Below are 26330 nucleotides of genomic sequence, written 5' to 3' on the forward strand. Positions count from 1 at the left end.
CCAGGAGCTGAAATGTGTTCCTTTAGAAGAATGGTGTGCAATTCTATCGGACTTGATCAACACTTTGATAAAGTCTATGAAATCAAGATGTGAGGTATAAATATCTGTAAGGAATGATGATATATCATTTTAAAGAGAATTTTCCACAAGAGGTGACTTAATTTTTCCATCATTTTCCAATATCCATAAATTTGTTTGTAATTTCAATATTTTAAGAATAATCAATAGTCAAACATTGTAATTTATGTTAACTAATGCTTTTGTACAATTTCTATTATGAACTTTTCATTAGTTATCATTTACGTTTTATTTCGGTCATTAGCCATTAATTTTGATGAACAATGTAGTACTTCTTTCTACAAAACAATTCTAAAGACTCCACGAGTAGCGCCTTAACTAAAACGCGGTAAATGATATTTCATTAGAACCTCTATCTAAGACTAGGTACTCTTCTCCTAAGTCGTCTTTTAACTGGATGAAAGAGAGGGATGTAAGAAGTTTTAACATTTAAGTAAATTTCGCGACTTTTTTCGAGTTAGATTTACGAAAAATTATCAAACAATTTAAAATTCTTGACGTTGTAACATGGTAGACAGTTAAACAACACGCACAACTGAGCTACGCATAAAATTCTGGTTTTAAATTCGCTGTCTCTGCCGAGAAATAATGCTGTATTTTAGCATGGAATTCATCAAACTGACTGGCGATTTCCTTAATCCAGCATACCAAGATCGTCAGTCCTAAATATAATCGGCAAAAGCAACTCCTGAAACAGTACCATCCGGTGATATGGAAAGCTCTGAGAAACGATATCTGAATAAATCGCCGTATCATGAAACATCACAAACAGATCGCGGCACTGCCATTACCATTGGAAGTGGAGGCTGTAAATCTACGTTATACTTTCATATTCATCTACTTAATCATTTATTAGATAAGAGTCTCAAATAGCCTTTCTGTTTACCATCATTCAAGGAGTCATAAATTCGGTAAAATTTCATATTTTGTTGCATCCAGCTCATCTTTGATAGGGACATCAGTCCCAGGTAATCATACATCTTAAAAGCCGGAACCCGATACTTCAAAATTCGCTAAATCTGGAATTTACATGTTCAAATCCTTTTACTCATCATGAACTAATTAACAGTTTTGAACAGCATTGTAACGTACACTAAGTAACGATTAAATTCAGTTGCTCGTCATACATGAGGCCAATACATCTTCAGTAATTTTCTTTTTCATTTTGAAATTTTTTGAGAATAATCACAGAATTACTTTAGTCACTGTCCGTTATCTAGTACTACACACTTTTAGGTTAGTTATTATCCACAGTTTTACTAATCAGTCGAATTCTTTGGATCTCGTGAATAACACTCAGTTCCTAAAATCATTATGGTTTATGTAGGAGCCAGTTTCCCTTAGAAAGTCTTCCACGAAGGCATCCCTTCTATTAGGCAGATAGCACTCGAGGCTTTCCCGTAATCACATAAACCAAATAAACCTTACATTATGTATCGTTCCCTCACATTCGCAAAATGCCATTTCCTTTGTTTATTCATTACTTTCTCCGAAGTGTGTTTAAGCACCTCACTTTCTCTTCACTACTTTCTCTCTCCTTACCTTTTTCATTTTCACATTCTCCGCTTCCCTTATAATATATTTTCTTACGCTCCATACCTAATTTCTAATTAAAACTGACTTATCACGCAAACATATCTTACATGATTTTCCAATGGTAATCATTTAGTTTCATTACTTTTTATCTAATACAATTTCCAGCCCCCTCATATTAAAATTTTGCAAAACATTTGTTTCCAATTTCTCTGCAAGAAAAGGAATCAACGTATTTTATTAAATTATGTGTCTTACATTTATTAGATTACGTGTCTTAAAAGACTTCACACACAATCTATCTGCATTTTGTTATACTATCTCTCCAAAATCTTTTCAAGAATGAGGATTTGCTATGCATTCCAAGAATTTCTTTTCTGTAATTTCAATTTTCCAAGTTTATCTTCAAGTTTATCCAACGTTTCCAAGTTTATCTTTCAAGAATACACACGCAAGGAAGCCTTTCTTTCAAACCAATGGCTGTTCCTCTCAGTGAGCTTCCGCGCCTCATAAGCAATTTAGTTCTTTAAAGCAACAACAGAAAGCGTTTTTTTTTTCCTTTAGAAGAATTTTCAGTTGGACATATTTGCTTATATATCCTCCGGCTTACAAAACTCTCTGACACACCCAAAATTACTGGCTTTTCCTATCATCGAATCGAGCAAACATTTTTCTGGATTTCTAGTAGCTTGCTAATGACAATGATTTAAATTTAGCTGGCAGGTAACCGTAAACTATTACCTCTTTAATCTTCTTTTAACGTGTTTGAAAGTAACATGCAAATGCTTAAATATGTACTTTTGACATATATACTTGTATTTTTGAGCAAGTAGAATCATAGTCTCAAGAAACTGGTCCCAGCTTTTCGAGACCTCTTGGCCATAATCGCTAGTAAATCAGTCTTCAGAAATAATTTGCCCCCAGTCGTATGTCTATCAAAAGTAAAATGCTGTCTCAATGTTTTATAAAAGTACCTCCTCAAATTCCATATTCTTTTGTTTGTTTAGAATTCCATCTAATATATCATCTGTTGGAGACTGATGGAAAAAACGTAGAAGTTAAAGAAAAAAGTGGCATAAAAATAACATGTTCCTTAAAATAAATATTACATAGTTATGATGACTTTAATTACAGTTTGTTTAATTAGGTAAATATCTGGAAAACAGCGTCCTCTCTCTTTCTATTTTGCGTAGATGCCTGGGAAATTTAGACATTAAATTAAATATTTCTCTTTCTAAAAGTGTAAACTCTTAATATGCTAATAAATAAAATGGTATTTTCTTTAGATCATTTGATGTATAAAGCTATCTGATTATATATTGTATTTTGTGTTAATAATTCTAGAACAATATACATTAGTTAGATAAGATAATATTTATGATCTTGTTATTCAACTCGTAAACTAACATTCTTACCAAAAAATAAAAAAAAATAAACCTTATATATTCTTCAACACCAACACACAGCTTACTTTTATACGGAAGAGAGAATAATCAGGATCTGACACTACATTAAACAGAGTTTGTGTGAGAGTAATAACCAAATTAATAAACAATGTTAACGAGTTCAATGAAGGTTCCAGAAAGAACCATTTTCTGCACATTTCCTTGGCTTAATAGTGATTCTAAAGGCACTCTTCACACAACAAATATACAGGTTTCTTTTTTTTTTCATTAGAAACTACCTCGGCTTATTCGGGAAAAGTTTCCGGAATTTATGAGGTTGAAAGGGCGATAAACGTTCCTTCCGGAGTGATAGAATATTATGAGAGAACTCTATGCTTTTCGTATTTGTTGGTGCTACGGATATTTTATCAATATTTGCGAAGTTTATGGGCCGCGAATTTTGTTGAAGCAATAAGAACTAGCGATACGATACGAAAGGTTTCTAGCTCAGAATAAACCAAGATTAATTTTCTTTAATATACGCCATTTATATACGTTACCTGTTTGGAGTTTCTATTTATTTCGGGAAAGTTTGGAGATAAAATATCTCCATGATGAAATAATTAGTATCTCTTCAATTCATACTTTTTGTGAACTTTGAGATCCAATTTAATTTTCGTAATTAATTTTGTACTTTTTTTTCCTACAATTTTAGAGGAAAATTATGTGTTACTCACGACTTTCTATTTTTTTACTAAAGAAAGAGCTAAAATAAAGCAAAATTAAAATATTCATAACAAATAGGATTTAAAATTAGAACATAAATTAATTATTGATCAAAAGCGTCAAGAGAAAAAACGGAGAAACATCTAGACAGTAAAGACATTGTCGATGTTCGGATTACGTTCAAGTGATGATTAAAATGTTTCTTTAGTTTCTTTCCCAGTAGTTATATAAATTTATTCAAACCTCATCCAGGCTGCAATAGTAGTGATACAGTATGATAAATTCGAACTCGAATATCACAACATTTAAGTAAACTATAAAGTAAAACTTGTAGGATAATAATCCATCTTCTATCTATAGGGCATATTGTTATATAAGAGAATTTTGAATTCTTAAGTTATTCATTATCTTGAATCCCTTAATTTACTCATCGACACGAATTAATAAAAGTATTAAAAGAGTAAATTATTTTTTAAATTTAATTACATTATTTGGTCCTATTCGTAGATCAAATTTTCACACTTAAAGACTGTCTTATTACCCCAATTACTTTGACAAAATTATTATCTGAAGCAAGTGTTTTTCAGTTCTCCCAGATCTAACTATCCAATGGTAGTAATCTAAATCAAAACAAGCCAATATGAAATTCAAATACACCAAAAATTTTAAGATAAGAGTGAAACGGAATTAATACAGATAAACTAGTAAATATATAAAACTTCCTTTATTAATAATAATATAAAATATTGTAACCAACTGTTACATATATAAAATTCCCTCGAATAGCAACAGTTGGAAAAATATCTCAGCATATAATCGTGACCATTTGTAATCGTGCAGGTGCATGGTTACGTAAATCGATACTGCACCTCAGTAACCGGAAAAAATAGACATAAACAAATTGGCTTTACGTGAGAATCGAACGTACAACTTTGGATTCTGATTAGCAACAAATTTCTGCTAACCATTGTATTGTCAAGGACATCGAAACACGTTATGTGGTAATCAATATTAAGCTGTAGAATTTTACACAAAATGAAAACTGACATAAAAATTCAGGTCTGAGTAGGAAAATAATACCAAAATTTATATTTTAAATGAATTTCAATGAATTTTAATAAGTGAAATGGGTTTTAAGTAAGGTACAAAAGATAATATTGTTGCTAATTTCTAAATGTAATTTGAAATGAAGCCTCTTCTTGATTTCTGTTTTCGAAATAAATGGAAAGTCAGACTGTGTGTTGCGAAAGAAGTAGCTTACAATCCCTGACACTGTTGCAGCTACGAAATTTAACGGCTTTTTAATAGCTTCTTACTACGCATGGTATTGCGTATAACACTGGTACTCGAAAGACGCTTTTAGTACTATTTACTTTTAAACAACACTAAAGTTTGCAATTTCGTTGGCTGAAAGTCTCATAAAACCTTTTCTCATAAATTCAGATCCTAGCGAATGTAATTTTCGTAGTTTTTTAAAGTAAATTGTTTGTAATTAAGTATTATACTTCTTTTATTCTTGCTATTAATTTTTCTGAAACCCGTTACTCGAAATGTTAAGCGCACTAGTAATGCATGCATAAATTTCTTATATTTTTAAATTGTTCTGACTTTTCATCTCAGATTTCCCGAATACTTTTGACAGTTAAGCAAAATCTACTTTTATATTTGTACATTGTACAAGCATTAACATTTTGAAACAATTTTTTTACGTTTTGAGAATAAAAGTTATAACATTATACGTTTATAAAATTGAATTCTTTGGTCTTTTGACGTTTAATGTATGGACTTTTTTCCATCTTTTGAATGAACTTTTCTTCCTGTAAAAAATTTTTTAAAATGCGAATACTTAAACAGTGTGATATTTACAAAAGAGCTTTAATTTTGCCATTCTTTATATAAATATGTTTTAAGCTTCATAATTCGGTATTATGATAAATTTTTGTAACATTGCCGAGATGTCTCCCAGTCGAAATAGTTTGTAAATATTGTTATTCGTATCTTTCTTTTCGTACTTTCTTTACCTGAAATTAAAGATTAATATTTCATATTATTTTATGTCTGTACGAAGAAACACTTTAATGTGTACGAAGAAACATTTTAATAGCTACAGGACTATATCTTTATTAATGTCAATAATACATGCATTATATATTGCAATTACACTCACATATACCTTTCTGCATTGACATTTAGCAAAATATTTCTTGAGTGCATGAATTTTAAGTTCAACTTATTTGGGTGCATGTGAATGCTCCTTTTATTAGGTGTGTCTTATCAAGATCTCATAAAGTAGATAGTACCATAATTCATTTCTCAAAGTCCATAAAAAACGACTAAATAAACATATCTCTACGACAATAGTTCTGAAAAACATGAGAAAGAAAGGTATCAGTGAGCAAAAGATACATTTATTGAGTACATAAATATGTGCTTGGATGGAAAATAGAATAAAAGCACATTTTACCCATCATTATGCTTAAGAAAGGGGAAAATTTGCATAATAAGTTATTGATGACAGGCGAATACTTGCTTTGGAAATAAATAGCTGATATTTGGCTCTATAACATACCGCAATCTTGAAGCTGCAGTACAAAAGCGATCAGAAATAGCACACTTCGTTCAATATAATTGGCGAAATGTTATTCTATCTCTGCGCAATGAAAGAACAATGCTTTACTAAATACGACAATAGAGTTATATTCCTCGATATCCTCATCTTGATGCTAATGCAATCCACAGACTGCGATGACAAACTAAGGAATAAACTGGAAGCGTTATTCTAACAAAAAATATTCGAAACGCTGGCCGCAGAACTAATGCTGGTCAATAGCCTCAGAAAATAGCGATATTTAAACGGAATGGAGCAGATTCTGTGTTGGCCCATGGACAGTTGGCAGGCGGGAAAAAATTCTGCACATTGCTTGTTTCGATCAGTGAAACTATAGCCGTTTTCCTACTAAACAGTGAATGTTTTGTATATTTAAATGACTTTCAACAACTCATCGGCTTTTGTAACTGAATGCTACAATAATATAAAGCTGATAATGCTTTCATTGCATGTGACTTATATATAGATACAGCATGTTTATCTAAAGTAAATCTAAAAGTTTTATAAAGCATGCTTTATCTGTATACAAGTCACTTAATGCGACTGTTGAAATTGTCAACAGTCGCAGCAGTTGTGTGTATATGAGATCACTGTCCATACGTAATTTCTCGAGGAATCTCGCCTTGCAGAGTTTATGTGATCTTGTTGAGATACTTCGTATATATACAAAACAAATTTAGATTACGTTTATCTAGCAAGACATCTCAACCAAGAAAGAAACAATTAAAACAATGCCATCATCGTAATAACCATCGCTAAACACGAGACATGTTTTATGCAATTTTCTAATCATATTAGTACATTGTTTATTAAAGCAATAGAGTAAGTTAGTTCAGATATTGAATACTATTATAATAATTATGGAAAGTAAGTAGGCTGTTATTAAAAAAGTGCCGTTTCAACATCGTCCTGCATCTATCGCTTTCATTTTCGTTAATTAATAGGAGTACTTGTAGTTACTCTGAGTGTTACAAAAGAGTATTTATTCAATGTATGTTGAAGAAGAATGGCCTAGAATGCCTTTTTATCTGTTTATTAGGTGATAAAGAACGTCAGGGAACACAAAACTGTATTGTGCACGTAATGAAACTAAATGAGCAGAATATCAGATGCTGAGCAGATAGACATTTTCGCGACAAATCCAGCACTACCAAAACATCGGTATGTTTCTACTGAAGGCATTCAGGATTAGGCTAAGTTTTCAAAGCTTTAAAAACCAATTTAAATATCCATTTCTTCTTGCATAATTTTTCAATCAGGAGTAAAAGTGATTTGAGCCATGACGATGCAAATATGAAAACGTATTTTAAATTAGTCTGCTTAATGAGCAAATATACGTCCAGAAATTTATATATTTGTATAACAGGGGATTATTTTAAATTTATTTCGAGCTTGCTGTAACCGCAGATAGAATAAAAATAGCCCAAACATGTTCGAATCAGAAATTACCTACAGGATATGGTAATCCAACGGAATACTGCGATACCTAGCAGATATTCGCATGGTGTGGATGTGCATCAATCTGCATGATAAACATGACAGCATCAGCAAAAACAGTTTTAATTTTCTGGACACTTGGTTGTCAAAAGCCAATGGCGTAGCTAGAGGGGGGTCATCTATCCCTGGGTGCAGCATCTAAAGGGCGCCAAACTGATGTTACGAAATTTTAGAACTAAATGCTTTCTATTCTTGGCAAGCAGCAGGAGGCGCGAAATCTTCATTTGGCCCTGGGCGCTGAAAACCCTAGCTGTGACTCTGTTAAAGCGAAAATAAGTAGTATCCTCTATAATCTAACTACTAACAAATGGCACTAGTAGTCGTTACGAAAGCGCAGTATAACAGTTACCCATTCTAGGGAAGGCAAAGGAGGCGAAACTGTCTGTTGTGAAATAAAGTAGTGCATAACTCTGTTTAAAAGAAGTCTTCGAACCGCCCATTGTCCATACGTAATATAATTGTGATTTGACTTGTTTTTGTGTGTGATTTACTAACATGGAAAAGAAGCGAAAAATAGACAGTTCGTGCAGAACATTTAAAGATCAATGGAACTTTCAATATTTTGTGATTAGTCCAGTAATAAGGCGCTATGTTCGATTTGCAATGAAACCATAGCTATTCTCAAAAAATATAACATTAAACGTCATTATGAAACAAAATATTTTTAGAATTACTCAAAATGTACAGGCAATTTGCAGACAGAGAGCTTTAAAGCGAGGATTACAACCGCGGCAATATTTGTTTAAGAAAGTAAATACTGAACAAGAGGATGCAACTCGTGCCAGCTTTCTTGCGGCTCTTGAAAGCAAAAACTAGAAAAACCATTCACCTATGTAGAAATGATTAAGGAACGCGTAAGTGCAATAGCCGAAGAAATTTATTCAGAAAAGGTAATTTATTCAGAAAAGGTAAATTTATTAGAAACTGTCAGTTTTTCAGCAAACACCATGACTCGGAGGATAGAAGACATTGCGGAAAATATATCGTTTCAACTGTCTGACAAAAATGGACATCTTGAGTTGTTTTCTATGGCCTTGGATGAGTCAACGGATGTGTCCGATGCAGCTCAGGTGTTGATTTTTATTCGAGGAGTAGATAAAAGCTGTGAAATGTATGAAGAAATTCTTAATATTGGTAGCATTCACATCAAGACTAGTGGGGGAAAACATTTTTAAAGGAGCTGAAAATGACACTAATAAAATGAAACTTGGATGGAAAACTTGAAATCTATTACAACTGATGGAGGCAGAAACATGTGTGGTTAAAATAAAGGAGTGGTTGCGTTTGCGTCAAAGGCTGTAGAAAATGATGATGATTCAAAACCACTAGTCTTACATTGTATCATTCAACAACAGTCCTTGTGCGGGAAATGTTTGGATATGTCCGAATTTCTGAAACCAGTCATATCAGTTATTAATTTGATCAGATCCACTGGGCTGAATCACCAACAATGCCGCGAATTTATTGAAGAGATAGGAGAAAATGACTTGTCATATCATACTGCCGTATGCTGGCTTCGTTTCGTCAATGTTCATTGCGTTTTTGAACATCGAGCCTGATCGATTTTTTTCGAATGAAAAGCATCGCCCTCTTACCGAATTACAAAATAGCGAATGGCCGTTTCAGTTAGCATTCTATGTCGATTTGACAAAATATATGAACGAACTGAATTTGAGATTGCAAGAAGAAAACCAGCTTCTCCCTGATTTATACACTAATATCTAATCGTTCCAGCAGAAAACAATACTGTTTCAATCACAATTATGTAAAAATTGTTTCACACATTTTAGAACGGGTGAAATATCCAGCCATACTACTGAGACTGAATTACCTTCGATTTTGCAAGCGAAACATTGAGTGTTATGAAGGTAAGTTTTGATACTCGTTTCAGACTTTGATGTCTTTGTGAATGAAATTAAGATTTTTCAAAATCCTTTTGATACTGACATTGAAACCCTAGTCCCGGAACTTCGAATGGATATTATCGATTTACGATGCAGTGATATAATTAAGAACAAATATCAAAATTCATCTTTGTTGGAATTTTAAGAGTCTTCCACAGGTACAATTTGATAATTTGCATAAATTTGCGCGTGGGCTGTTTTTTGTTATTGGTGCCCCTTACTTTTGTGAGAAAACATTCTAAAAAATGAAGTACGCAAAGAATGTTTACAGATTAAAATCAACCGAAGAATATCTTAAATTTCTTTTAATAATTAGTACAGGTAAGTTAGTCCACAATTATAAACTATTATTATCAGAGGAAAATCACAATTAAAAAACTCTCATTAGTATTTTTATAAGTGGGCACTTGTCATTAAGTGGCTTTCTTAATTATTACACATGAAAATATCTGCCAACTATAAATGTATCCTACTCCGGATTAGATGTATATTGGAAGAAAAAGAATCAAAGTACAAAGTGAAAGATTCATTTTTATTATAGTCAAGAAAATACCATTTATTGTTGACATTTTGAAAAACTTTGAAATTTCAGAGCTAAACCCGTAACCCTCGGAGGGTTAAGCTTTTTCTAGCAAGTAAATAAAACCGAGTTATTAATATTCTATATTTCTTATCCAACTTATCGTAGAAACAATAACAACAATAAACCATTAGGCTGTCGCAGGCCGTATTGATGACACTGGCGAGCCAGATTTGGTCCGCGGGCCGTAGTTTGGGGCCCCCTAGCATATATTGTTGCATATAAGTTATTATCTTACTGACTGTTTTCTTGAAATTTTCCGTTATGGTTCTGCTGTTGGTCTCAAAGCCTGTTGGTCTCAAGGCGGTTATGAGCGTCTAGTTGAAACATATAGAAACAATATCGTCTGTTTATATCATTCATAGGGATCCTTGCGCAGGGCGACTGGCGAGTCGACTGTGGTGTGAACACTCAACTTAACGAATTCTTAGTGATATTCTTAGTGATTCTCGTATTCTTAGTGAATATAAACTAACTAGATGTCCAACAGACTATATGAGGAATTATCCCTAAGTACGACAAAGTCCAGAGAATAGTTGTAAAAACCCTTTATTAACTCAATATTATTCGCATATGGAACCAACTCGTGCTTTCGAAAGCCAACACTGATTTAACTTAAAAGATAATAAGTAACTTAGAATAGAATTAAGCTAGCCTAACGGTTTTTCACAGGTTACTTAACGCGCAACCAGTCTCCGACCCATAAAAGTAGGTGTAAACAAGCCTAATGGCTAGAAGTACTCAACGCCCCAGGAACATAATTGCTAGTAAATCAAAGATAGCAATGTGATCTTGAGGCAGGTAGAACGTATTTAAAATTCACCGTCCAAAACCTTCCCTTAATACTAACTTCATTCTACGTCATTTGAATACACGCGCGCTATCTCATTTACATTCTGGCAAGAAAGCGTGAGTTGAAAGCGAGAGTAGTAGGAAAGGTTGCTTCGAAATGCATTAACTGTTTAGTAACTTAAATAAATTCCACAGGCTAATACACAGAATTATCTTTATTGTCGAGTTATACTTTTAAAAGCTTTCTAGCTCCAAGAAAAAAAAATAAACCAAAATAGAATTAAACTTATTAAAAGAATCGTGTTAGTTTTAAACTGAAATGACAACAAATATTATGACTCGTTGTATTGTACAGTCATTAGATTTTCTTTCTTTCTTTCTTTCTTTTTTTTTCGGGGGGGGGGGGGAAGCAGGAGACCTGAATAATGTCCTCAACGGGACTCGAATCTGTACCTCTTGTATACGCGTCAAATGTGCTACCGTTACCCTACGAAGGCATGGCGGAAGAAGGGAGAAAATACTTTATATACTACGTGCCTTTCACCCGATTCTTGGCCTCTTCTTCTGTCAACCCTGCGCAATATTGTTTCACAATTATCAAATAGTTTCAGACTCATTAGGGATATTTTTAGTAATAGGAGTATGATCTATAAACCCAAAAACATGATTGAAATTAAAAGATGAGTTTCCCCACAAGGCTCTCTCTTGTAGTGCTCCTCTATTCTGGAACATCACAGTCGATAAATTTTTAAAAGCCAAATTTGATTTAGGGGTCGACATGGTTGCTTATGCGGACGATTTAGTTTTCGTAATTACAGCTGAAACATTAGAAAATGTTGAAAATAAATTTAATAATATTATGTAAATTTTTAATCAATGCTGCTCTGACGAGAAAATGAAATCGAATACCGCCAAAACTAAATTTTATTTTTCATAAGTCCAATCGCCATGTTCAACCCCCTAGATTAAGATTTAATCCTAGATTTAAAAAAAGAAAGAAACCTAACATTTTGAAAATCAATGAAGAATTTAAATATCTGGGTATTTATTTAGATTCAAAACTCAGTTTTAATTATCATCTTAATTATATCCAAAAACGAACTGATCTAATTTTAAATATTTACAAAAGAAACTACCCATATAATATTTTAAATAAAAGAAACAACATTTTTAGGCTTCTTTATACTAATGTTTTAATTCCCATTCTTATGTACGGTTTGAGGTCACAAGGTAGGAGACTTCTGGTACCTTACAAACTACTCCTTTTAAAGGACGACTGGGGATTAGTGAACCTAGTCTCCAAATCCTGGTGGTGACGAATTACCGTTTATCACCTTTTGGTTCAGGCACCACTGTAGAGTCTTTAGATTTTATTTATTTATTTATTTATTCATTTATTTATTTATTTATTTGGAAAAAAGCTGGAGATGTGAAAAATTTGCAATGCCTTTGTTGGGACCAGGATCTTGGGCCACGTTTGCTATCGTTGCACCACGAAGGCATACTGGAAAGAGGGAGCAAATACCATATAATATGAATACAAAGATCACGTTTCTTTCTCTGAAACAAAATTTCAAATATTTATGAAACAAAGTTCTTATTCATAGGTAGTGGGCCTAGTCAATCTCTAAATTCGTAAGTTACTTGCTAGCAGCACAGGGATTAGTTAAGTGTGATTATCCATGGATTCAACAGAAACAAATTCTCCGCATAAAGGTGACGCAATGAACTCTCCAGTAGGTGTAGTAAACGATTAACTCCTGCTTTTAAGCTATGCAGCATGCCTTTAAACACGCATAATTTTCTGTTTCGAACGGCATGTAACACAAGCGGCACGAATTGCTGTGACATGAAGGAAAGCACGAGTAAAACAAAAATTGTTGTGATACGAGTAAAAACGGTTACATTCTAACTTAAAATTTCACTATTTGTATTGCCACAAATGATTTTCTAATTTTCTGTCATTTGTACAACTAACTCATATGCATGAACAATTTCAAGACTGTAGGCTATTTTTTAAATGTGTAGAATTATTTATTTTTCTGCCTCCCTCCAGTTTATATACTTGTAGAGACATTAGGTTATTTCGGAGTAAGAGAGATGAAAAATGAGCAATGCTCTCTCAGGGACACGAACCACAGACCTCTCGAATACACTCCGAGGAATCATCCTCCACCATCTTTTTTTTTTTTTTTTTTTTTTTTTTTTTTTTTTTTTTTTTTTAATTCGGGCGCCACTGTAGAGACATTAGGCCACTTTGAAGCAGGAGAGATGAAAAATGAGCAATGCCCTATCTGGGATTCGAACCGCTGACCTCTCGAATACGCGCCGAGTGTGCTGACCACTACACCACGTAGGTTATGATAAGAAGGCGGGAGAAATCCTTTATGTAATACTCTGAAATTTATTACCGTTTTTGAATGATATAAACTTTGAGTAAAATATATTATTTTACCAGCGGTTTTATCTTGAATTATTTGATAGCATTTTCATTTCCGTTCCGTTTCTTATGTTTCTGAGTCCCTGAATAATAGTCTATTTGATGCTATATGAAAATCTTACAATTCTTAACAAAATGGTAATGCTAAAGTAGTTTCTGCAATTTTACAGCTTTCTGCATTCATCATGCCTACATTTTTAAAAATTCTGTCTGAATGCAGGTTTCCACAATTTTCGAATGAAATGTAATCATCATATTACAGCAATATGTGTAATTATAGCTAGTGAAATATTTCCTTATAAAATCTCTTCATCTGACCATGCTCAGGTTATTGATAAACATTCTCATCCTATGCAGTAGCTCCAGAGATGGAGCATACCATATTTATTCTTTCACTGTATACTTTCTCATAATTTAATTATAAATTCTATCTTCACCGTTCTCCTCTGCAGATAAATAGATATTATATACAGTAACTTCAAATGACATTAATTTATTTGCCAAATGACCGGAAAAAATACTCTTGCACTCATAAAATCCTTGCTTAATAACCCCGATATTAAACTTCCTAACTTTCTTCTTAAATTTATTATTTCTTTGTAGCACATTTTCAAAATATTTTGCAAAATTTATGTGTGTACAAATATATCAGATTTTACTACATCAGCCTGTAATCGTGTGAAATATGAAATCAGTTAATAAATATACTAAAGCTCCTATGTATAAAAAATAACCATAAAATTGTGAATAATTCAGCATGAGTTTCATAATAATACTAATTTATTATCTCCGTAAATACAGTAAAATGTGTTCTAAAGTTCTTTCATTTCAGCTTTCTGTTAAAAGGAATTTCAGGAAAACAATTTTCTTATCAAGTTTATTTAGATTTTTCTTACAACAGCATAAATATAGCTTTCAAGGTTTCCAAAGAGAGTTTTATGCAATGCCTGTTTGTTTATGTATATGCGTCATCTATGTATAAAATAAACAATATCCCTGCATAGCCACAAAAATTTCTCTTCGTGCACGTAGTAACTAACCTATGCTGGAGAAACTAATTATTTTCAACTTCATCCATTTTAGATTTTTTCCAAATATATGATTGATTTACTTTAATTTTACATGCATATGAAAATGAATATTTGCTATTGTAATTTTAATCTTGTTTAAAGTAATTTCTGAAATCTTTTTACACAATTCAGATCAAGTTATTTCCTTGAAAAAAAATTCAAGAATTTTATAAATAAACATGGTGTAAGCGCCATCCGTCAATTAAAACTATTTAATCTGAAAACACGTTATATTAAAGCAGTTAAATTCTTACGCAAGACGATTCCGTTGAGTGCACACGAACCTCTGAGAGCAGAAGTTTGCAAAAAAGGAAATCAGAATCAAACGAAGTATGTACCGAAACAGGATCCAAAACTTCCTCTCCATGCGTTAGGCTTCAGAAAAGACAAGGAATCATAGAATACATCAAAATTCCTTTTTCTCACAAGACATAAACGATGTTCATTGAGCTTAAAGAAAATGTCCATATTTGGATACCATGAGCTGTAACACCTACGGCGCATAGATTCACGTACAACATGGAAACTTTCTGGCATGTCTCGAATTCTGAAGCAGCACCAGAGTCATGGTTCCAAGCTTCTCATCACTTTCAAATGTAGTACCCTATAGCAATGTTTTGATACAACCCTAAAAAGAAATAAACAAGGTCATTAAAAGTCTGTGAAGGTTTACAAATAAAAATATCCTGAAAAAAGGTGTTAAAGATCTCTTGGCCAAACAATGGCATCCACCGCAAGAAAATGGCGTTTATGACCATGCATTGCCTTATTAATCTGAATGTCTTACACAATTTACCCTTTACAAACGTTTCTGCATACACACTTAGCTGAATTAGCTTGCAATTTCAGACTTCAGGGTAAGAATAAGCTTCCGGATAAAAAAAGGGCAAATATTAAAATGGAGCATCTAAATATATATATATATATATGTATATATAATGTTAATATATATATATATATATAATGTTGTATGATCTTAAATTCATTTAGTGCGAAATTAAGTTATTCTACTACTTGCCCGTTAAACATTCCCGTTAAATATTTTTAACCCCGTTAAACATTTTTAACAATTTATATACAAGTTACTTAAAAACATCTTTCGAAATAGAACTTACTAAGTATGAATTCACTATTTTCAGATCATTCTACTATAATTAATCTTAGGAGATAATAAAATCAATATTGTTTAGTAAATAAATTATATATATATGCATATATATATATATATATATATACCGGGTGGCCATAATTAAACTGACAGTGCTCACAGTGTTCTGTAGCGCGATCTATTTGCGAGAATGACGCCACATTTTGTAGGAAGATTAAACAAGACGGGGGACGAAGGATTCCGCGAAAAAACAAATTAGTTCCAAAAGTCACCGCTAGGGGAATATTTGGCGCTGTGTAATAGAAAATAGAGTGTTAACAAATGCAAATTAATACGGAATAAAATTACCTTTTATTATGCACATTTTATGATTTAGTTAAAGTGCAACATGGCAACACTTTTAAAAAAGCGTAAAATCTACATAAACACCGATAAAGTCTCGTGATCTGCAATATCACGTATGCTGAGCAGAAGAAGTTCTTTATGCAAATTTCACGTTACATCCATTCACACAGTGCCAGCTGCTTGGGTTTTAAAAAGCAATGTGTTACGTTTCGAATCAATCGGATTGTAAGTTTATGTGCAATGTCTCCTTCTTTAGTCGAGCGTGCATTACTGGCCAAATTGTTTTACCTCAACCAGTGCAACGCTTCAGCCGCTCTTCGTGCTTTTAGAACGCACAAAAAAATTACGTAAAGGTAACGGTCCTGTGTCAGTTAATGGGCTAAAAGCAATGGTTGCGACGTTTGAGAAAACAGGTTCTCTGAAGGTTCAGTCAGACAGAGGACGAAAACCTGTACCACAGGATACAATCGAAGCAGTTGCCACGGCAATTGTCGACAGAGGACCAGACAATACTGCTGCCACCTCTAGCGCTCGTGGAGTAGCTCGGAATATGGATATGCCTTACAGTACGGTATGGAAAATCTTACGATAGATTATCAACTTCTATCCGTACAAGATCAGCCTTGTACAGGAGTTACTGTACCCCGACCATGATAAGCGATTGACTTTTGCTCTCACCTTTCTTGCCAGAATGGAGGTGGATGATGCTTGGCCGTGGAAAATCTTATGGGGAGAGGAGGCCCACTTTTACCTGAATGAAACTGTGAATACCCAGAACTGCCGAATTTGGGATGACAAATCACTACATGCAGTCACAACAATTCCCTTACATTCACCAAAGTAACTGTTTGGTGTGGGTTCACAGCGGAATTTATCGTAGGTCCACTCTTCTATGAGAACATTACCCCGACAGGACCGGAAACCTTCTCTGTTACCGGAGAGAAATATCGCAAAATGTTGAACAGCTTCGTCATTCCGGCACTTCAACAAAGACAATGCCTGGGGGAAATCATTTTCATGCAAGATGGAGCCCCTCTACAAGTTGCTGTACGGGTACAACAGATGCTACGACAGAAATTCACAACACAAAGAGTCATTAGCTGCTACTTTCCAACTGCATGGCCACCTCGGTCGCCTGATCTTACCCCATGCGTCTTCTGGCTATGGGGTTACCTTAAGTCCAAGGTCTATCAAGGACTGGTCCAGAACTTGGCTACGTTGAAGGATAACATATCACGGACTGTACGGGAGATTCCTGCAGACATATTACTTTCTGCTGTTGTGCATACTGTGCGCAGGATGCAATATGTGGTCCACAACAACGGCAGCTACATTGAACCTCATTTGAATGCAAAATAAAAGGTAATTTCCGTATTGATTTGCATTTGTTAACACTCTATTTTCTATAACACAGCGCCAAATATTCCCCTAGCGGTGACTTTTGGAACTAATTTGTTTTTTCGCGGAATCCTTCGTCCCCCGTCTTGTTTAATCTTCCTACAAAATGTGGCGTCATTCACGCAAATAGATCGCGCTACAGAACTACAGAGCACTGTCAGTTTAATTATGGCCACCCGGTATATATATATATATATATATATATTGATATATATGTATATATATTGATATACAATATATATGTTTATGTATCCATGTACGATAAATATAGAGCAAAATAATAATAATAGTCAAAATGTATGTAAGTAGTTCAATTTATTGTCATTAACCAAAAGGTGCCTTAGCCCGAATGGGATATTAGTCTCGAAACGGAATTTTGCGCCGTCCACTATAAACGGTTATTATATCATTTTTCAAATTGTTAACATCAAGTTGAAAAATCTTGTATTCTTAGGGAGCATAAACCACAGTCTTTAATTGTCTTCTAGTCTTCTGAAATAAAACAAAAAACAGAAGAAACAGGTATCTTAAATAATTATACATGTTTTTATTTTATAATAACACTTTCCCTGCAAAATAAATAAATAAATAAATAAAAATTAAAATTAAAATTAAAAAAAAATATTTCGAAAGGAAACCAAGTCTAATGTCTTTTCGGTTTATAAATGAATGATCTACAAAGCTATTTACTTTTAATCTTTCAATATCAAGGATTTAATATCTTTATCTTTTTCAATACATTTCGGGGAACAGCAGAAGAATTTCAGGCTGTGATCGATCAGTATGGACACTGAGCTCGGATTACAATTTCAGCTATATCAGTAAACTTGCAGAAGCAGAAGCAGCGATAATTCAAGAATTACTAGAATTTTACTATAGGCTATCAATAACCCAACAAATTCGTTTGTGAACTTCGAATTTGAGACAGAATAACTTTACATGAAACATGTACTATGATCGTATAAGATTTAATTTTCACTTATTACATAAGGACTAAATTGAACGATTATTGTACGATTATTTAAGCACTTTTCTAGCAGCAAAGGATTTTTTCTTTACTTATTCATGAAGTTTATGTAATATGTCGATTAAATTCTTCTGCTAAATATAAATGTTTTGAATTAGCTTGCTCCTTGCCATTGAGTTTTATGCCTAAAAGTTTTTTTCTGTGCTTTTAGAATTAAAAAAATTATAATTAAATTTGTTCTTTCTTTGAAACGGATTTCATGTTTTCTGTCATCAAGGTAATTCTCGGCAGCGGTAAAAACCATATAAGAATGTGATTATTTAGTAGTGTATTTCTCTGACGAATGCCAGTTGTAGCCAAACGTCAAGCGTAATAAACGATCTTTATGTCTCCTACATGTAGAATCAAATATATATATTCGGGATGAGACTTGTCACCGCTAGGTAAGAACCTCCAAAAATGTTCCATTTTACAACTATCCACGAGCTTATCGCCACTCCCATGTTCAAAGAATCATCTCAAAAATCTCCCGCTCCACGAAGTTCGAAGATTAAAACGGGAAAGAAATGTGAAAGATGTTTCCTTCATACATCCATGTCAACTTGAAGTCTCCTGGGGAAAGACTGAGATTTCTCTCTTTATCAGGACTTGCAGCATCACGCGTTACAAAACGTCGCGGATGATGAACAACCTCATCTCTAAATTGTTGTAAAAGCACGCGAAACAAAGATCCATCCAGACCTATGGATCAATTAATCTGAGTACCACAGCAGATGTCATTAGATACTTCACCGAAGTTAGAGAAGATGAAATGCGGAAACGTAAATAAAAATTCTGTGCATAAATGATGGAAAATCCAGATTAGACATAATGGCGACAGTCCTCTGATGTCACAAGAGTTACTTCTAAGTTCAGTTTCTTGTCTTTTTACCTTTTCACTGAAGTAATTTAATTACATTTTCAGTTCCTTCTTGCTTTCAGAAAAAGAATAATTTAGAAATATATCGCTCTGATATTTCGATGATAGCTTTCTTTTAAAATATTTTTTTACCAGTACACGAAATGCAAGTTCATATATAAAAGTTCGCAAAATTACGAAATTTCTTTTCTATACTTTCCATCAGAATTAGATTGCAATTAAAAATACAAACAAACTGATTCAGATTTTTCTATTTTAAAGGGAAAAATAGTTGTCAAATAAATTAATTAAATTTTAGATTTAATCAACATTTAAAAATCTCTGCGTTATACACAAATAAACAAAAGACATACAACAATTTATGGAACTACTAAGATTAAACTTAAAAATGCACGTTTTCATATTGAAGTAAATATTAAATAGAAGATTTTCATAAAAGATTCTTAGTATTCCAATTCTCTACACGTTAAAGTAACTTCTTTTATAATGAAAATTCCTAACTGCAAAGAAATATTCACGGGATGAGATTTAATTGTGCATTCTACTTGTGAAACATAAACGTGCGTCATATGATTCTACTCCTGATGTTTGACAGATTAATATTATACTATATTAATCTGAGTACCACTATATACTATATTAATTTGAACATGATATACTTCTTCGAAATTTTCTAGCCCAATTTCTATGAAGTTCATACTCAACTAATCAGGCAGGTATTCGAAATGCTGTTAAACTTTCCATAATACTGCAAATATATATTCTTTTCAATGATACAAGTTTTTCATCTTGAAAACATGCGAAAAATATTGTTTCTCATCAGCTGTCAGATATGCTGCAGATTTAAAAGGCTGTTATCATTATATTAAAATTTCACTCATTTGTTAGTGTTAAGAACCCGTCGAATTTAAAACCTTAAGGTCAGCAGTTTATAAGGTATTTCTCCCACCTTCCTAGCGTGCCTTCGTGGTGTAGTGGTTCTGAACGCGGAACTGGTATTCCAGAGGTCCGTGGTTCGATTCCCAGAGAAGGCGTCTGCTAATTTTTCATCTTCCCCGCTTCCAAAAATATCCTAATGTCTCTACAGTGGCGCTCGAACTGAAAGGGTTGTAGATGATGACTCTCCACACCCAGGATTTGGCGATTGAGTCCCCTAGAAACCCCAGTCGCCCTTTAAAAGGAGGAGTATATAAGGTATTTCTCCCACCTTCCTAGCGTGCCTTCGTGGGGCAGTGGTTCTGCACGCTGGGCCGGTATTCCAGAGGTCAGTGGTTCGATTCCCGGCGAAGGCGTTTGCTAATTTTTCACCTTGCCTGTTTTAAAAAAAAAATCTCAATGCCTCTATACGTTACTTCCACAAGACACAAAACAAACACAGAATTGCTGAATGAACAGAAGTGAGCTCTAATAACTAGCCAAGACATCAAGAAAGGGAAAAGTCTTTGCAAGTGAATACATGAAGTTACCAATATAGAATAAGGGAGTTGATATAACTAAAATTTGTGAGCGGCAGCGCATATGTAAGAATAATTCAATAAAAAGTATGTGATCAGAATTTGAATTTATTGTGGTAAATACTCTAGCAAATTATAACAAGTGACAATTCTATTTCATATTATTATTCAAAGTTAACCTCCTGCCTCTATGATAGTTACAGAAATTTATATTCCTCTTAAAATTTGGGTATGAGCAATTTATTCTTAGAATAAATGTTTTGGTGGTAAGGAAGAGGGGTGGGAGAACTTCGGACCAAACCTGGTATGCTCACCCTAGAAGTAAAAGCCCAATGTTCTTCAGACTCTAGCAACCATTCTTCCATGTAATACATGGACAAGACAATAAGAAATTTAATCTTACGCTACGTTTTTCTTCTTCAACATTGCTACATACCATACCGTTCGCTTCTAAAATTTCCTTTCTATTCTCTTCGTATCTAGTTTCTAGAAAATAAGTTAATTTAATTTAGCTGAGACGTTTTAAGAGACGCCGTAAAACGAACTACGAATTTACCAATCTTAATCAAATTATATTAATATTGTTTCTTCTTTCAGTCAAAAGATGCGTATTTAGAAAACATTAGTCTTGGGGTCAAATTTTAAATTTCATAGTTTTAACGCGTGCTATACTATCATAGATTTTGCGCGTGTCTTCTAATCTGAGCTGGTCAGATCAATTTTCGCAAAAATCTGCTCAATCATCCTTTTCCTTTACCTGCAGTTGCTGCATAACTTCAGTTACTAGTAATTGAAAAGGCTGATGAAGCTGTAAGCAGAAAGGTTCATATAATCAAAACCATGTCAAAGCATGGTATTATTTTAGGAATGACTAATCGAGAGTTACCCTAAATCTCTAATAGTGTTAAAGCGAACCCGTGCTGTAATTGTTGTTAGGATGTAGGAATCTAGCATTACGCGAATTTCCTGTGAGTTAGAAATAAAAATTACCTCAAGAGCTGATCCTTATTTGCTCCCATTTGTGGCACTGATTCAATTAAATGACTGCCAACTGACTGTCATGTAATTGCAGTAATTAGAAAGATAATCAGAGGTACAATATCGCACTGTTCCGAAGTATAAATTTAGCTACATTAGCATATGCTACCGATAAAGTGTAATGAAATTAATAAATATAATTGGATACGTTGATTACTTCATAGAAACATCTTGAGAAATTAAAAGTGCAAAACGATACAAGTAACTTCTCACATTCAGAAGTCATATGTAAATTTCAAATAACAGAAAATACCCATTGGGAATCGTTATCTACGGAATATTATTCGGTTTCATAACACATCTTGCAATATTAATCGGATCAGCAATCGAGGCAATCGATGACGAAGACGGTCATTGGTCAATAAAAGAAAAGTAGGCATTCTGGAATCCATGTTCATTTTGAATGTATTCTCGTAGCTCTACTAATCACCTGTAAATGATATAAATGATATCATGACTCTACATCGAACACAGAGATGTGGTAAATACTGTTCATTCTGCTTTTTCATGCACTATTCCATGATACTCTTTGCCATCTGGCCACTAAGCTCCTTTTTGTTACCAAAACCTATGCCATCACGATTTGTTCCTGTAAATATTTTTTGAAATTCGCAAGCATTTATGACCAATACTTTTAATGATAAATTGACTGGAAGAGATATTCCTTCCTTTTATTTCAATAATACTGTTTGCCCAGTCGCTATTCTTTTGCTCTCATTAGGTGAAAATACAACATAGAGGACATTAAAATGCTCTTGCAGCTGTCAGTAAACCGCTGTAATGAATTTTGACTTTCCTCTTGTCGATATGCTAATTTCGCGAATTATGATAGGCCATTTTTGGTTTTAATTATTTAATCTCTGGCATATTCCTCTTTGGAGCATTTATTAGCAAAATTCCTTCAGAATTGAGAGACGTATTACCATACATTATTTTGACCAGGTTTAGTATGTTCATAATTTATGCTTAACGTAATAAACTGATATATTTATTCCAAATATATGCGTCATTTTTCATCCGCATATAATGCAAAACAATTTAGCCTACAGTTCATTTCCCGTTGTTAAACGAAACAAGAAGTTCATTCCGTACTGGAGATTTGATTCTTATAAAAAGAAAAGATATTTTTAGCGATGATACAAATATTAGCGAGTCTATTCCGACTGTAATAAGAGATAAAATATATCTTAATCTTGATCTGAATATTATGTTGCTTTTCCTATGCTATATCATTAGTTCCGGTTTAAACAAAAATATCTTAGAAGTATGCCGTACTACTTGAATACCGCACTTTTTCTGGGTATAAAACAAACATTATTGGCAAATATTTTATTATTCAAAATTCGGGATTGAATTATAAACGAGATTAAATCAGTTTAAAAACAATTCGAATGCAAAACGAATTTATGGAATAAAATACCGAACAAAACTATTGGTATTGAAAATATTGAAAATTGAAAAATTATCATTAAAATTTTATTTAGTCCTAGTATGCGTTAACAAAACCCATCCTTTTCCATTTCACCTGTAGCATCATAGATGATATCATCTACAGTACCCTCCTTAGCACAGTTTTAAAAAAGTAATATCTTTTAATTTAAAATTAGCAAAACATACAATCCTTTCCTTGATCGGGCATGTTTCACTATGTATCAAAAATGAATAATTATTCTTTATTGTTGAAAATAAGGGAACAAAAAAGGTTTGCTTGCTTGAGAATAGATACCAAAACTAAAAATCAAAGTAATATTAGCCACACTATTGAAGAAGCGACAAAATATGAACAAGACTAAAAGATAGCAGAATTGAGAAAAAGAAGTTTTAGCATAAACAAAACCCTTTCCCTGTGCTGCATTGGCAATCTTGTTTCTCGAATATAAGTTATATATGAATTGACATTCGTCTGATAGGTTTAAATATGGCAGATAATTAAATATTATCATTTTTGGTTACATGTATAGTTGAATGTATACGGAGAATTTAAATATATCTTGTACATGTTTTTTTTTAGTTTTGATTCTATTTTTGTTGATAAATCTTACTTCTCAGTTTACAGATCGACTTAAGTACGGAAAAATACGGTAATTATTCTGTTGTTTGATTCGTAGAAAAAAAGAATTAAGTTACATAACGAAGCTTCAAGTTAAAAAATTCGATATATTATGCACACTATAATAATAGCTAACAATATTGAATTAATTCATTACTAATAAATTAGATTCATGTAAATATTTTTAATCGGGTTTACACTGAAACTATATTGAAACAGCATATTGCCATATTACAAAAATTTCATTCACTTCGCATGTACCCTATGCAACCGTCGTTTTATTTACGTTGGTTGGTATTCCTGATAACTCTACAAAGGCGCTCGAACTAAAAGGTGCAAACTAAAGGCCCGAACTAAGGGTCGGGGACTCGAGCCCTGGACCTTCGAATACGTGTCGAGTATGTTTTCAATTACACCGAGAAAACATGCGGAAAAGAGAGAGATACTTTATATCCTCTCCCTTTTGAAAGGGCAACTGGGTATTAGAGGACCCAATCGCCAGGTTCTGGTGGTGACGAATTACTGCCGTTGTAGTTTGGGGCGACACTGTAGAGTCATTAGGATTATTTTTTGAAGCAGGAAACGGGGAAAATAAAACAGTGCCCTCGTTAGAGTTGGAACTTGGACCGCACAAATACTCCCCGAGTATCTTACCGTTACACCACGAAGACATGCGAAAAGAAGGGATAAAATTACCGTATATACTCCTCCTTGTAAGGGCGACTGGGGTCGCCGGGACTCAAATCTGGACCTCTTGAATACACGCCGATTGTGCTACCGTTACACCACGAAAGCATGCTGAAAGATAAGAAAAATTACCTTATAAATTCGTATGAAAATGTTAAAAAATTGTTTGTAAAAAGAATAGGCCGGATGTGAATTTCTGAATTTGATTCCTGAATTGAATCTTGTCGAATTTTACAGCTCGCGTTTGAACCCTTGCCAGTTTCTATTAAAGTTCCATAATAGCATTCCATATATCTATGAGAATTTAGTGAGGAATTAGGTTTTTAATGAATTACGCGCCTGCTTGTGTCATATATTGAGTTATTCTCTCACATAGACTTTCATTTTCTCCCATAACTCTAACATTGCCGATTTCCCTTTCCTTTCAGACTTATTTTCTTCTTAAATGTAATTCTAGATATTTTCTTCCTTTTATTAAGATAATCCACGACAATATTGCTTTTTATATATTTCCATAAATATTTTCAAATTCAATCCTGGACGCATCTACCATTTTTCTTTAGCATATGACCGATAAAGATATTTATATTTTATCTAAGAGACCCGAAATCAAAGAAAGTAACAGCAAAATCTATGTGCATTTTCTCTCATATTGTGAGTAAAAATCCTCCTAAAATAAAATAATTTTTGCTTGCTTAGAAGCGTCCTCATTACATACATAAATAGTGTTACAAACAAGAACAGTAAAAACGATTTATGATTAAACGTTTATTGGTTTTAAAAAGACATACCGGGGGGGGGCAATGCAATTTACTAATGTAAATTGCCTATGTGCGAACCATTTCCGACGCCAAGCATATTTTAATACATTATTCATAAAAAATCTTTAAAATTCGTCTTTTATGCATTTTATTTTTATTTACTTTATGTAAAAGAAGGCATTTGAAGTGTAAATCAAGAAAACAGCGTGCTAGATTTTACTTTACATTACAATGCTCTCTTTAAAATATTAAAGTAAAAAATTACTTCAGAAATTTTAGCCAACGCTCTATTTCCCGGGGTAATACAAGAGACGATATCCACTGTTAATAATTACAGAGCAAATATAAAAGAAGAACAGGGTGAAGGAATAATAAATATTATAATTAATGAAAAGGTTGCTAACAGCAATATTTTCAAGTGTTTTAATCTGGAGAGTATCTTCATTTGCTTATTTAAATTAAATCAATATTCAATGCAAAACTACCTCGTTGTAACACACGGAAAAAACGAACGCTGTTAGGCATGGAGAAACTCAGTTATAAATGGCATTAAAGATAATATTTATAAGTGAAGTAGAACACTCTCATTGAGTTACTATAAAAACTACTATAAAAAACACTTGCTACGTCTTTTTATCCTCTTTATCTGTGCAAATTTGGAATCTGTTGGAAGGGTTTTTTTTCATACACTCTGAGCTACGCACAGTTAAATTACGTAGAGTTATGCGTAAAAAATTCCTAAATAGTATATCTTCTGTTATCTCTCAAATTTTTGTTCCTTTCTGTTTAGATTGTTCTGTTTTATGCTGATGGACTCGTTTTCTTTAAGCTGACGGTTTACGATATTAATTTTTTGTACTTTCATAATGAACAAAGTTAATCCTTTCTATAGACAGAGATCGCTTATTACCCAAACCAGTTAATCCACCTCCTCTAAATTGGGAATTAACTGTACTTCTGCTGGAAAAGTAGCAGACATCTGCTGAGCAG

Source organism: Stegodyphus dumicola, chromosome 1 (genome assembly GCF_044657685.1).
Source record: "Stegodyphus dumicola isolate Sdum_Otavi_A_Nest chromosome 1, ASM4465768v1".
Classification (NCBI taxonomy): domain Eukaryota; kingdom Metazoa; phylum Arthropoda; class Arachnida; order Araneae; family Eresidae; genus Stegodyphus; species Stegodyphus dumicola.